Source organism: Ovis canadensis, chromosome 9 (genome assembly GCF_042477335.2).
Source record: "Ovis canadensis isolate MfBH-ARS-UI-01 breed Bighorn chromosome 9, ARS-UI_OviCan_v2, whole genome shotgun sequence".
NCBI classification, from domain to species: domain Eukaryota; kingdom Metazoa; phylum Chordata; class Mammalia; order Artiodactyla; family Bovidae; genus Ovis; species Ovis canadensis.
This window is the reverse complement of record NC_091253.1, coordinates 39860729-39875720: the sequence shown is the minus strand read 5'-3', so window position 1 is coordinate 39875720 and position 14992 is coordinate 39860729. Positions and strand designations below refer to the sequence as shown.

Below are 14992 nucleotides of genomic sequence, written 5' to 3'. Positions count from 1 at the left end.
GCCTGCTCTGATTCAGGGGGTCGCAAAGAGTTGGACACGACTGAGTGACTGAACTGAACTGAACTGAACTGAAAGAGAAAGAGAGTGTGATGGTAGAAACTAGAAACTGAATCAAGTTAACTCTTGAATTATAAGGGGGGCTGATTTAAGGAACATTTAAATTACTACAAATTAACTGTATCCTTTTCCCCCTAAACCTGCTCCTTTATTTCCTGTCTTGGTGAACAGTTAATGGCAGCAGCTTCAATCACCCAAGCCAAGAGTGGGGGGCGTTTTTGGCGTCTGTGTGTGTGTGTGTGTGTGTGTGTGTGTGTGTGTGTGTGTGGTGAAAGTCGCTTAGTTATGTCCAACTCTTTGCAACCCTGTGACCTATACAGGGAGAAGGCAATGGCACCCTACTCCAGTACTCTTGCCTGGAAAATCCCATGGACAGAGGAGCCTGGTAGGCTGCAGTCCATGGGGTCGCTAAGAGTGGGGCACGACTGAGCAACTTCACTTTCACTTTTCACTCTAATGCATTGGAGAAGGAAATGGCAACCCACTTCAGTGTTCTTGCCTGGAGAATCCCAAGGACAGAGGAGCCTAGTGGGCTGCCATCTATGGGATCGCACAGAGTAGGACACGACTGAAGCAACTTAGCAGCAGCAGCAGCAGCCTATATAGTCCATGGAATTCTCTAGGCCAGAATATTGGAGTGGGTAGCCTTTCTCTTGGGTTTTAACCAAACACAAGTTTCTCTCACTTCTAGCTCCCAAATCTTTCTCTGAAGGATCCCTCCACTGCCCCCAAAGCCACGGTCATCATGCAGACCCTCCCCCTCATTTGCCTGCACAGCCTCCTAACCTACCTCCCTGCCCCATCTCTCCCCACAGCCCCATCTGTGTTCCAGGTGGCAACCAGGCTCATCTTCTCCACAGCAGAAGTCCCATCATGCCTCTCTTCCCTCAGGGGCTCCCAAGCTCCTCCTGGCTCCAGCCCTGCTCTTCCTGGTACCCTGCCTATACCTCCCAACCTCCAATCCCCTGTATCCCCCATCCCATCTCTCCCTTCATCCCCACTCTCTCTCTCTCTCTCTCTCTCTCACTCACACACACACACGTGTATGCACATTATTCAAGCCCATCCTCAACTACTCTGTGTCCCCCGCACCCTCCAGGTTCTCTGCTGCCTGATCCAGAGAAATAATATCACGTCTCCCAAGAATCCTGTCCTGACCCCTTCCAGGCAAGTCAGGGGCTTCGTCCTCAGTGCTCCTAAAATCCCTTCCATATACCTCTATTATAATTCCAGACACACAGTATTATAATTGTCTCTGTGCCTCTCTGTCATATAACCTGTGATCTCCTTGCAGATAAAATCTACATCTTTTTTAAGGTTTCTTATTCCTTCCAGTTTTATTGAGATATAATTGACATCTGGCACTGCTCACATTTAAGGTGTACAGCATAACAATGTGACTTGGGTCTTCTTTATCTTTATTGCTAACACAGGTTCAGGATGAGGCAAGCATGAAAAATTAGGTTGTGTATTATATATATAAGGGCTACCCTGAGAGCTAAGTTGGTAAAGAATCTGCCTGCAATGCAGGAGACCCCAGTTCGATTCCTGGGTTGGGAAGATTCACTGGAGAAGGGATAGGCTACCCACTCCAGTATTCTTGGGCTTCCCTTGTAGCTCAGCTGGTAAAGAATCCGCCTACAATACAGGAGACCTGGCTTCAATCCCTGGGTTGGGAAGATCCCCTGAAGAAGGGAAAGGCAACTCACTCCAGTATTCTGGCCTGGAGAATTCCATGGACTGTGCAGTCCATGGGGTCGCAAAGAGTCAGACACAACTGAGCGACTTTCACTTTCATTGTATAAAAAATCTGCACTAGCAATATCAAAAGTTTAATTAGACTAGGGACAGTAGTAAGATATTTGAAAAAAAAAATCATTTGTGGGAAAATACCCATGATGGATAAAATAGATTACTGTTTACATACTTCTTCCCTTTACCCAACCTGCCCAAGAGACTCCTAACTGACAGCCTAATTCTTCCTCCCTCATCTCCCAAGAGATCAAGTCCTAGACGTTTCTGGTGTAGAGTCTAGAGTCGGCAAAGAAAGAGAGTAGCAAAGGGGTTGAAGCAGAAGGATGTAAGGAAAACAGGCCAAATTAATCCATGTAATAAAGAATGAAGAGAGAGAAAAAGAGGAAGTTCAGTAAGTGGAAGCCACTGCAGCTGGTGAAGAAGGAAAAAAATTCTTCAAAGTTTTGGTAAGGGAACAGCTTCAGAGTGCCAGATATATATATATATAATTGAGCAAGAGTCCAGAGAACATTAAGACGTGCTACCAGGCTTTCCTGGTGGTCCCGTGGTTAAAAATCCATCTGCCAGTGCAAGGGTCACGGGTTCAATCCCTGGTCCAGCAAGATCCCACATGGTGTGGGACAACTAGGCCCATACACCACAATTACTGAAGCCCACTCTCTCTAGAGCCTACGCTCTGCAACGAGAGAAGCCACGACAATTAGAGGCCTGTACACTGCAACCAAAGAGTAGTTCCCACTCTCCACAACTACAGAAAGCCCACACACAGCAACTAAGACCCAGCACAGCCAATAAGCAAATTTTTTTACAAAATAACTCACTATGAAAGAAATTTAATTTTTAAAAAAAGACATGCTGCCATGGGGTAAACACAGAAGCCTGCTGAATGTCCTTTCAGAAAGATGAGAAAAATATTAAATTCTCTTTTCATGGTTTGGTTTTATTTGGATTATGCTTCTGTAACTAATCCTAGGACTGGACCATGTGGCTCACAGCTTCAGTAGGGTTACATGAGAAGTTGTTTCAGTAAATGTGAAATGAAACTGGAAAACCAACTGAAAGCGTGTCTTGCTATTAATAGGATAAGTCTCATTACCCATTTCTATGGACCATGCTCATCTTCACATCTGTTCATAACTGTTCTCTGTCTGGCAGGAATTCTCATGAGACCAGAAACAGACAGAAAAACAGTTGAACAAGTAACTTTTCATGATCACGGGGGAGTGTTCATGGCAAGCGTACTATGTTGCTTCGGTTGCGTCCAACTCTCTGCAACCCCATGGACTGTATAGCCCGCCAGGCTCCTCTGTCCGTGGAATTCTTTAGGCAAGAATACTGGAGTGGGTTGCCATGCCCTCCTCCAGGGGATAATCCCAAACCAGGGATCGAATCTGAGTTTCTAATGTCCTTGCATTTGCAGGGTGGTTCTTTATCACTACCACCACCTGGAAAGCCCCATCCATGCCAAGGCTATCCCAGAATAAAGGGGCACCAAGTTCTGGCCCCTGTTTTACTACTGTCTTTCTCAACCCTGGGAAAGTCATTGCCCCTGATTAAGCCTCAGTTTCCTCGTTTGGAAAATGAGGCAGTTTAAACCAGACAACCACCAACTATTCATTCCATCTCTGAGATGGTGTGATCATATGATCCTAGGAATCTGGGCCAACATTCTCTTAAAAGTCTCCAGACTCCAGCTCACTTGGCCAGCAGTGAGCTAAAGAAAGCTTTAGGGCGATAGGTCTAAAGCTTTTGAGCGAGGATTGTCAGCACCGCCCAAGGGAACTTTGAAGGTGCTTGTGTGCCCATAAACGGTGTTTAATTAAAGAGCAGCGAAAGTAGGCTGTACAAGAATATTTCCCCCAACCCAGGGCATATCACTCTGCATCTCTCCTCAACCAAACTACACCCACAATGGTATTTGTTACAGAAATAGAGAACCTTTGTTTGGGGTCATTTGACCAGTTGCCCTGGAAAGACAGCTGCCCTTGCTCTCTGCCTGGACACTACTAAGCACTGTCTCCAACCCATAGAGGTGAATAAACCTCCCAGGCTCCATCACAGGAATCAGACTGGGAACTGGGCTGGTCTTTGCAGGATGAAGCTCTCTATCAGAATGGCTAGGACTTCAAGGAGGAAAGATTTCCATGGCACAGGGAAACACTGAAACCCTGCAATGGAGAAACTGCATCATTTTCCACATCAGAGTAAAGTTCAGACTTCAGAACGCTTTCATCAAAGTCGGATTCAGGAATCTGCCCAAAGCCACAGGAAAGAGTGAGTGTCGGAGCTAGGATTCGAACCCAAACAAAGAAAGAAAGAAAGTGAAGTCGCTCAGTCATGTCTGACTCTCTGTGACACCATGGACTACAACGTACCAGGCTCCTCTGTCCATGGGATTTTCCAGGCAAGAATACTGGGGTGGGTTGCCATTTCCTTCTCCAGGGGATCTTTGGGACCCAGGGATCGAACCCGGGTTTCCTGCATTACAGGCAGATGCTTTACCATCTGAGCCACCAGGGGAACCAGGATTTGAACCCACATTTCTCTGAAAGGAAAGCTCATGCTTTTTTTTTTTTTAATTGACTGCCCTGGTTCTTCCTTGCTGTTCGTGGGCTTTGTCTCCAGTGGTTTCTCTTGTTGCTGAGCACAGGTTCCAGGGCACGCAGGCCTCAGGAGTCGCAGCTCCCAGGCTCTAGGGCACAGGCTCAGTTGTTGCAGCACATGGGCTTCATTGCTCTGCAGCATGTGGGATCCTCCGGAGCCAGGGATCGAACCCATGTCCCTTGCATTGGCAAGCGGATTCTTAACTACTGGACCACCAAGGAGTTCCAAGCCCATGCTTTTAACCACAAAGCTTCAGCCTCTCAAGTGTTCATCAGGGCTGTTGTACCCATTACAACCCTGGAAGCGGCACATGAGCGCAAGCACTCAAAATAGGCTGGTATATGGGTCATAGCCCCTGAGGACTTTCTGTCCTGTCCCAGGCCACCGGTGTGGACCACTCTCCCTGCTGGGAGCCTGGCTTTCATGTCTGTGGTCATGGAAGGCCGGCTGGAACGGGAGGTGTGGGTTGGGCGGAGTCTTTCAAGGAGCTTTGAAGAGAAAAACAGACTGAGTAACTGGGGTATCAAATGGTTTTCATGATCATCTCCTATGCATGCCTAAGAATGAAGGACCAGGAGACTAAGGGAATTTGACATCCACGTCATGACCTGTAAAACGTTTATTTAGTTGTTTTTTCCAGCTGCCTCCTTGAACCAATTTTTCTTTCTTTTTCTTCCTCCATGATCTGATGGAAGCTGAAGACTTGTGGAATACCTAGTGTCCATCTCTGGCAGAGCTCTCACACGCTGATTGATAATTACCTATTCCTGTGATTGTTCCTCCTTCATTGGGCCCTGAAATCCCTGAGGCAAGGATCTTATCTTATTCATCTCTGTACCCCCAGATGAATCACCCAGCATAATGCTCTCCATCAATAATGTGGGAGAAAGGAAGGAAAGAAGCACCGAAGGGAGGAACTCGGTAGGAGATTAAGAAAGCCAAGATCTAAGACAAAAATTTTGGGCTTTTCTTATATAACAACCAAATGTCATCTTGACAGGATCCTGGTTTGACTGGAGGAACTCTAAGATAGACATTGAGAGGCAATTGGGAAAAGCTGAATGTGGATAGATGTTAGATGATACTAGGAAATTATCATTCATTGCTATCATATTACTGGTCTGGGGATTATGTAAGAAAATGTCATCTTTCAAAGATGCATAATGAAGAGGTGAAATATCATGTGTGCGTGCATGCGAAGTCACTTCAGTTGTGTCTCTTTGCAACACTATAAACTGTAGCCCACCAGGCTGTTCTATCCATGAGATTCTCTAGGCAAGAATGCTGGAGCGGTTTGTCATTTCCTCCTCCAGGGCATCTTCCCAACCCAGGCATCAAGCCCGCATCTCTTATATTTCTTGCATTGGCAAGTGGGTTCTTAACCTCTAGCACCACCCATGAGATATTTATAATTTACTTTTAAATACTTTAAATATTTCAGAAAACAAAGGATGGCAAACTCATGGTTAACACGAGGTGATGAACATATAGATATTTATTATACTCTTCATTTTTCTGTACATTCAAAATGTTTCATCACACAAAATTCCAATAAAGCATAACCATAACACCCTTACCAAATTCAGGCAAGTATCATTACTACAATCCTACTATCTCATATACAATCCATAAGTATCATTACTACAATCCTATCTTGTATACAATCCATAAGTTTCATCATTGCAATCCTACTATTTCATATACAATCCATTCTAATTTTGCCTGTGGTCTAGTACTTCCCTTTACATCAACTTTTTGTTTCCAGGATCCAACCCTGAATTACATTTTGCAGTTACTTGTCATGCCTCTTTCCTCTCTATCTGGAACCGTTCCCCAGTCTTTTGTCTTCTACATTTGAAGACAATGACATCCTTAACGAGTAAGGTCACTGTCTCGCTGCACGTTTCTGATGGTGTCCTCATGATTTGGTTCTTGAATGCTACAGGACTCTGGCAGGAATATGACGTAAGATGGCATGGCCTTCTCAGCGCCACACGTCGGAATGTACCAGATGTCAGTTTATCCTCTCATTGGTGTTGTTGACATTGATCATTTGGTGAAGGTGGTGTCTGCCAGATTTCTCCACTGTAAAGGTATCATTTTTCCTTTTGTAAATAATCTGTAATCTGTGGCAGATATCTGGAGACTGTGTAAATATCCTGTTCTCTAATGTTTCACCCAGTGATTCTGGCCTCTGCTATTGATTCTCAATGAACTTGAGAATCAAGTTGAATTACTTCTGCTTAAATCAGTGAATATTTTGATGGCTGAAAAATGGTGATTTTGGTAGCTCTATCTTTCCTTTTGCTTCCCTGGTGGTTCAGACGCTAAAGCATATCTTTCCTTCTATGTTTATTAGTTGGCATTTTACTGAGAAGAGCTTTCTCTTTTCCTCCTAGCATAATGGTCTCAAAATTGTTGTGTTTTTAATATAAGCATTTCCATGAGATATTAGAAAGGTGTGTTCTACAGTTCAGCTTTTTTCTGGCCATGCCTTGTGAATCTTACTTCCCTGACCAGGGATCAAACCCCCACCCCCTGCAGTTGAAGCCTGGAGTCTTAACCACGGGGCCACTAGGGAAGTCCCTACATTTTAGAGTTTTTAGGTCATGGTGCCAATTTCTTCTGCCTCTAACATTATGTGTAGCCTCCGCAGGGCCCAGACTAAAGCATATATGTGAAAGAAACTAAATCAATTTTACCCTTTCCTCCAGCATCCCATCTTGGTTCATTCACTCATTCACGTATTCTACAGATACGTGCCATATTTAAAATAGATAACCCACGAGGACCTACTATACAGCACAAGGAACTCTACTCAACATTCTGTAATAACCTAAATGGGAAAAGAATTGAAAAAGAAAAGATACATGTGTATGCATCACTGAAGCACTTTGCCACACTCTTGGAACTAACACAACATTGTTAGTCAACTATACCCTAATATAAAACTAAAAAATTAAAAAATACAACACATACTAAGGGCTGAACTCCGGAGCCCCCAAACTGAATCATCTTCACTAGTGAGGAAGGCAGGAGGCTAGATGACTAACTTCATCCCAATGCAATGGGCTGTCACAGCAGTTAGCAAAGTGATCCACCAAAGGTCACGGGAACTTTCCCAGGCGGCTGCCGAAGATGGCGGAGGGGCAGGTCCTGGTGCTCGATGGCCGAGGCCATCTCCTGGGCCGCCTGGTGGCCATTGTGGCCAAGCAGGTGCTTCTGGGCCAGAAGGTTGTGGTCGTGCGCTGTGAGGGCATCAACATTTCTGGCAATTTCTACAGAAATAAATTGAAATACCTGGCCTTTCTCCGCAAGCGGATGAACACCAACCCCTCCCGTGGCCCCTACCACTTCCGAGCCCCCAGCCGCGTCTTCTGGCGGACAGTGCGAGGCATGCTGCCCCACAAGACCAAGCGGGGCCAGGCTGCTCTGGAGCGCCTCAAGGTGTTTGATGGGATCCCACCACCCTATGACAAGAAAAAGCGAATGGTCGTTCCTGCTGCCCTCAAGGGTGTGCGTCTGAAGCCTGCTTGCAAGTTTGCCTACCTAGGGCGCCTGACTCATGAGGTTGGCTGGAAGTACCAGGCAGTAACAGCTACCCTGGAGGAGAGGAGAAAGGAGAAAGCCAAGATCCACTACCGGAAAAAGAAGCAGCTCATGAGGCTGCAGGCCGAAAAGAACATCGAGAAGAAAATTGGCAAATTCACAGAGGTCCTCAAGACTCACGGATTCCTAGTCTGAGCCAAATAAAATTGACTGTTTATTCTTCAAAAAAAAAAAAAAAAACAAAGGTCATGGGAAGAAGGGATGGGAAGATGAATGGGAACCATGGTGAAGGAAGAATAGGACACACACACCCCGCCCCCACCCAGTAGGGGTGGGGAAATGGGCCTTGCCAGAGTGTTCGGATCAGTGAGGAGTCAAAGGGCCTAAAGTCTGCAGGTTGTAGTTTTGCCTGGTTGGATGTGGCGAGAGAACAAAACAGATCAAGATTATTTTTTATAAAAATTGCATCCCACCACATGCACGCTTTTATAACCCAATCCCTTTCCTTTCACAACTTGCTCTGGACATTGTTTCCATGTCAACACATGCAGATCAGTTTCAGCAGATTTTCAACTGAGTCATTTTCAGTGTCAGACCATGATTTACTTAACCAACGTCTTGCTGATGGGCAGGCAGGTCGTTTCCAAGCTTTTTGCTACTGCAATCTTTGTTCATCCTTGGTCTCCTGTGTGTCTGATTGTTTCCTTAGGATAAACTGGGGAGAGGCTTTTGGCTTCCAAGATCAAAGACAAACCTGAAGGATTCAAGGCCGGAGCCAGAGAGGGCGGTGTTAGACTGCCCACTGTTTTCCTATCCCTGCCTCATCCCTGCAGCAGGAGAACGCTTTTCCCTAGGATCATGCCCCCTGCCTGCCTGGGCTGACTGTGGACGAGCATGAAAGCAGGGTTTCGACTAACAGCTCTCACCAACTATCACCAACACGGATGAATTAAGACTCCAGGTGGGCACATTGACATTTTCTAGACGTAAAAGTTGGAGCTAGATAGATGAATGCCCTGTCCCAAGATACCAGAAAGCAAAACTATGAAGAATGGAAAGATTGAGAAGTCTCTCTGCCTGGAAACAGGGGAAGAGATGAAGATACACACGACCAGCAGTTGGGATAGGAGGAACACTGATGTCGGAGCTGGGCCATACAAATCCTGTCTTTGGAGGCAAGTGACTGAACTTCTCAGAGCCTTGGTTTTTTGGGGTGTAAAATGGGAAGACAATGGCTGCATTGGGGAGGTTTGTGAGGACCGATTAGATAACAAACGTGAAGCCCTGATGCAGTGCTGGAGGGTCAGAAGCCCAAGAGGAAAGGTTACCCACCACAGGTGGTTCAGTTGAAGCGAGCACATTGAAGGGGCTGTTTAGATGAGTGGGGGTGGGGCTAAAGGAACAGGCAAGGTACCCGGGTCTGGCCAGGCCTGTGGGGCTGAAGGAGCCTCGGGGCAAGAGTGTGACCAGAAGCCAGTGCCATGTAGGAAGGACCACTAGCTGGAGTCCTGGTTGTAGCTACTGCTGGTGACAACACCAAAGAGAGAGGAAGAGAAAAATGAAGGTTCCCTCCCCATCAAGCCGCAGCCCTCCAGTCTCCTGCCATTGCTTCCCAGGGCCGAGCCCAACCAGAAGCCAGTGACAAGGGGCTCTGAGTGATACAGCCGGGGAGGAGGTCCAGCCCATGGTAGGCAAACACTCAAAGGGACTCCAGGGGACTCTGGCCAAGGAATCCAGGTAAACAAGCCATGGATTCAGAGACATCAAGATGCAAGGTGGCAGAATTCATTTAACCCAGGCCTCCTTGTTTCAGAGATGGGGAAAAACAGTCCAACATGAGTCATCCGCCTAAGGTCATCTTCTAGTTAGTTACACACCCAAGACCAGAACTGAAATACTATACTCCAGAACCAACCTTTTCTTTCCAACCCACTCCAGCATTCTTGCCTAGAGAATCCCCATGGAGAGAGGAGCCTGGCAGGCTACAGTCCCTGCGGTCGCAAAGAGTTGAACACAACTGAGACAATTTGGCATGGCAGGCATAAACATCTTATTGCAGCCATGTAGCAAAATCGTCTTTGGTAGAGCCATCAGTTCACTTACTCCTAAAGCCTCTGAGCCATAAAAGGTCCACCGTCCCTTGTAAAGTATGAGAAACCAGAGTAACCTCCTCTTTCGTGGGCTCAAGCAAGTAAGAATTACAAACAGTCTTTAGCTCTCAAGTAATTATCAAGGACAAATCTTCCTTCAAATTCAAATCAGTCCAAATTCAAACCAAAGCTTGGTGGGGGAGAAATGAGGTTGAGTATCCTTTGAGGCATCTCTGGTGGCTCAGACTATAAAGACTCTGCCTGCAGAGTCTAGTGGGGGAGGCGCAACGGTCAACAAAAATCACAGCTGGACACCTGCAGAGAGAACTGAAAAGCAGAGGAGAAGCATCAATTCAAAGCAGGAGCGTGGTGTCCTGATGTCCATCGCAGCACTGTCCAAACAGCCAAGACATGGAGACAGCCTACATGTCCATCAACAGATGAATGGACAAAGGTGTGTGTGTGTGTGTGTGTGTGTGTGTGTATGCTATTATGTATACATAATGGAATACTGCTGCTGCTGCTGCTAAGTCGCTCAGTCGTGTCTGACTCTTTGCGACCCCATGGACTGCAGCCTACCAGGCTCCTCTGTCCATGGGATTTTCCAGGCGAGAGTACTGGAGTGGGTTGCCATTGCCTTCTCTGATAATGGACTACGACTCAACCATAAAAAAGAATGAAATAATGCCATTTGCAGCAATGTGAATAACACTAGCTAAATGAAGTAAGTCAGAAAGACAGATACTATATATCATCTATATGTGGAAACCCAAATATGACACGAATGAACTAGCCCATGGAACCAAAACAAAATCAGGGAACACTGAGAACAAACTGGTGGTTGTCAAGGGCGATGGGGGTGGGAGAGCATAGGAGTTAGAGGTTGGGATTAGCAGATGTAAGCTTTTAGATACAGAATGAATAAACAAAAGTCCTACTGTATAGCACAGGGAACTGTACTTAATATTCTGTGACAAACCGTAATGGAAAGGAATATAAAAAAAGAATGTACGCATATGTATACCTGAGTCACTTTGCTGTACAGCAGTAATTAACACAGGGATTCCCAAGTGGCACTAGAGGTAAAGAAACCACATTTCAATGCAGGAGATGCAAGTTCAATCCCTGGGTCGGGAAGATCCCCTGAAGGAGCGTATGTCAACCCATTCCAGTATTCTTGCCTGGAGAATCCCATGGACAGAGGAACCTGGCAGGCTGCAGTCCATGGGGTCACACAAAGTCAGACATGACTAAAGCAACTTAGCACAGCACAGTAATTAATACAACCTTGTAAATCAACTACACTTCAATAAAAACTAAATTTTAAGAAAGGGGGGAGGCATGGTTGGCTTCTTGGAGGAGGTGCCACCCACCCTGAGTTCAGAGACAAAGAAGAATACACCACAAGCAGCAGCAGGTGGGAGGAGGCAGGGTTTAACAGAAACACTGGCAACAGATTTCTTTCTCTCTTCTCACCTTCTCTCCTACTTAATTTCCATCTGCCTCCCCTTGCACAGCTGAAGGGGTTTTTAACTCTCTGATGGGAAAACAACCTTGGTTGTTCCACAGAAACAAAGAATCCGCCTGCCAATGGGGTTCAGTTTCTGACCTGGGATGATCCCAGACGCCCGCGGAGCAACGGAGCCCGGGAACCACAACTACCGACGCCCACGTTCCCTAGAGCCTGTGCTCCGCAACGAGAGGAGCCACTACAAAGAGAAGCAGCCCACACTGCAGCCAGAGAAAAGCCCTCGCAGCCAAAAATAAATAAATAAAATTATTTTTTAAAAAAAGAAAAAGAAACACCAGGGTGAGCCCATCTGGTCTCCGCATGCGAATCACCTGTCTGGAGGGCACAGGGGAACCACAGTGCTCGCTCCTGCCTGACCTGACGAGTGAGAAGACAGAGAGGACCTCAGATTTGGATAAAGAGCAGGGACAAGAGGTGAACAGAGGGCGGAGCGGGTCCTGGGAGGAGACATTTCCGTTCCTGGAACTTTTCTCCTGCCGAGAACCAAGGCCAGAGTCCACGGGGCCGAGGCAGCGTGGTCAACACTGGACAAAGGACAGATAGCATTCACCCTGGCCCCTGTGTGCCTCGGATTTCAGAACAGGTGACGCACCCACTCTTGGCACTTGGAGCTGATAAATCAGCCTGGTGCTGGGTGCAGGCCAGTTGGGTCTCTCCTGGAGCAGTAAATACAAACCCCTGACTTAGCAGGATGTGACTGGCCTCCCCGCTCCAGCCCGTCACCCGCCCCACCCAGTCCTCACCCTTTGCCTGCTCAGTCCTCCACGTCTCTAGTCTTCAGACCCTAGCAACACTCCCCGTCTACCTGAGACCCTCTCCCCAGCCTTGCTTCCTTTATCTGGTGAACCCTGCTCCTTTCTCAGGTCTCAGCTGAGCCACCCCTCCTCCTAGAAGTTTCCTGTGATTCCACCCCCAAGTCCAGGGGAGCTGCCTCTGCTTCGAGCCACACGTCCTCCACTCACCCCTTCAGTGCATCTCACGGTGACTTGTGATCTCGCTGGGCTGCATGCATCTCCCGTTAGGACTACTTCAGGGCAGAGACTGAGACTTTTCCACCTTAGCGTCCCCAGCACAGCACCAGGCCTACGCACATGCCAGGCCACATGGACACATAGAGAGAACATTCACACTCTTGTGGGAGCCACCGCCTCCCATCAGGAGGACCAGAAAATCCAGATCACTCCTCGGCCGAAGGGTCCTTCTCCAGGGCCTGAGAGTGCTCCCTCCATATGAAAAGACACTCCCTTCTTTCTGCTTGCAAGGGGCTTCACGCGCACTTTTCTACCCAGCTTCCCCACGACCCCCAGGGGCAGGTATTAGTCTATTGATTTTACCAATGGTGAGTCTGAGACTCAGTGACTATAGGAGCTGAGAGGCACGTGGGAGGTGGTGATGAGAGGACTGGCCCCAGGTCTGTCTGATTCCAGCTCAGCACTCTTCCCCAGCTCCTCTGCTTTCCCATCAATGCATCCTTGGCTCTGGCATCGCTGGGTGGAGCCCACTAGCCTGAGATCCGGGTGAGCAGTCACTGCTCAGGCCCCTCCAGTGACATGGTATCCACTCCATGACTCCACAGGGGACCTCTGAGACAGTGGGAAAGCCTTGATTCTCCCCCCAGTTTCACGGCTCTTCACATGCCCGTGGGTACAGGCCCGTGTCCACCAGGAACACGGGCTGGGGTGACTCCCGAGAATCCATAACCAGTGTTGGGAGGGCTGAAGACACTCAGAGAGGAGAGCCGTCTTACCTGTTGCCAGAGGATAAACAGCTTCTGTGTGCTGACTTCCCATGGGTGAGTTTCACTGCAATAATTAACTGAAGCCCAGCTGGCAAGGGAGTCTGAATGCCTCAGTGCCGCAGCCGAAGTAGCACAGGAAGGAGTGTCAAAGGGCACGTATCAAGCTGAACGTGTGTGCTCAGTCACAGTCGTGTCCGACTCTGCAACCCTGTGGACTGTAGCCCGCCAGGCTCCTCTGTCCATAGGATTCTCCAGGCAAGAATACTACAGTGGGTTGCCATTTCCTTCTCCAGAGAATCTTCCCAACCCAAGGAATGAACTCAAACCTCCTGCATCTTCTGCATTGTGAGGCGGATTCTTTACCCCTGAGCCACCTGGGAAATCCAGCAAGTTGAACGCCAGTAGACAAAACCTGTACCTTTCTAGGATCGTTAGAGAATAAGGTGATGTCCCCAAAAGGCCTTCATTTGGGCCATGAGCACAGTGGGCATTTACTTGCCTTGTGGCCATCCTGTGCCTGTCGGCAGTCTTCTTCCATTTGTGGGATTCCTGCTTTCCACCTCAGCACAGAAGTTTCAATCGCCTTTTGCCAGCCTCTCTTGCAGCTGGAAACAAGCACCCACAAAGCAAGTATAGCAGCGGGGAGCGGAGTGATGGGTCACCACCTTTGAACCCTCAGTTTCCTTATCCATAACAGCATCAACTTCGTTGGGCTGTTGTGAGGGTCAAACTGATGACTAATCTGAAGGCTGGGAAATGATTTCCATGGACAGTGTCTGCACCCAGTGCTCCCCGAATATTTGCTCACCGAGATCTGACACCAACATGATGAGGTGGGCCTCATAACTGGCTCGAGGTTCTAGGGCTGGAAAAGGGCAGTGTCAGCGGTGCCCAGGTTGGCTGGACCCCCTCATCCATGCTGAATATACAGAAGGCAGCAGGTTGGGGTTCTGCCTCTAACTGAGAAGGCAGTTAGACCCACCGGTCTTTGGCTTCTTCTGAGCCCCAGCATCCTCATTTGCAGCATGAAGACAGTATTAGCTTCAGTTCAGTTCAGTCACTCAGTTGTGTCTGACTCTGTGACCCCAAGGACCACAGCAGGCCTCCCTGTCCATCACCAACTCCCAGAGCTTGCTCAAACTCATGTCCATCAAGTTGGTGATGCCATCCAACCATCTCATCCTCTGTTGTCCCCTTCTCCTCCTGCCTTCAATCTTTCCCGGCATCAGGATCTTTTCCAGTGAGTCAGTTCTTCGCATCAGGTGGCCAGAGTATTGGAGTTTCAACTTCAGCATCAGTCCTTTCAATGAGTATTCAGGACTGATTTCCTTTAGGATTAACTGGTTTGATCTCCTTGCAGTCCAAGGGACTCTCAAGAGTCTTCTCTAAAACCACAGTTCAAAAGCACCAATTGTTTGGCACTCAGCTTTCTTTATAGTCCAACTCTCACATCAGTACTACCCTTAGAGTGTAATGATTGTGGGGATGACATGAGTTCATGGTTGGGAAAGAAAGAAATAACATTCCTGAGCAGAGCTAAATTATTTACATATACTACCTGACTTAACAGGGCTTCCCAGGTGGCTTAAGTGGTAAAGAATCTGCTCGGTAATGCAGGAGACGCAGGAGACACAGGAGACGCAGGTTTGATCCCTGGGTCAGGAAGAT

General features: G+C 47.7%; 1 long non-coding RNA gene and 1 pseudogene across 1 annotated transcript in view; one reads left to right on the top strand and one right to left on the bottom strand.

Moving 5' to 3' along the window:
* The window catches only part of LOC138445738 (uncharacterized), a 56149-nt gene extending 42691 nt beyond the window's left edge, over positions 1-13458 (bottom strand). The window contains exons 1-2 of the long non-coding RNA XR_011258983.1: positions 13334-13458; positions 12549-12669 (exon numbers count right to left, since the gene is read on the bottom strand). This is a non-coding gene — a long non-coding RNA (uncharacterized lncRNA). The remainder of the gene's footprint in view (positions 1-12548; positions 12670-13333) is intronic.
* On the top strand, positions 5312-8209 carry LOC138445737 (large ribosomal subunit protein uL13 pseudogene; annotated as a pseudogene).
* Positions 13459-14992: the final 1534 nt, after the last annotated feature.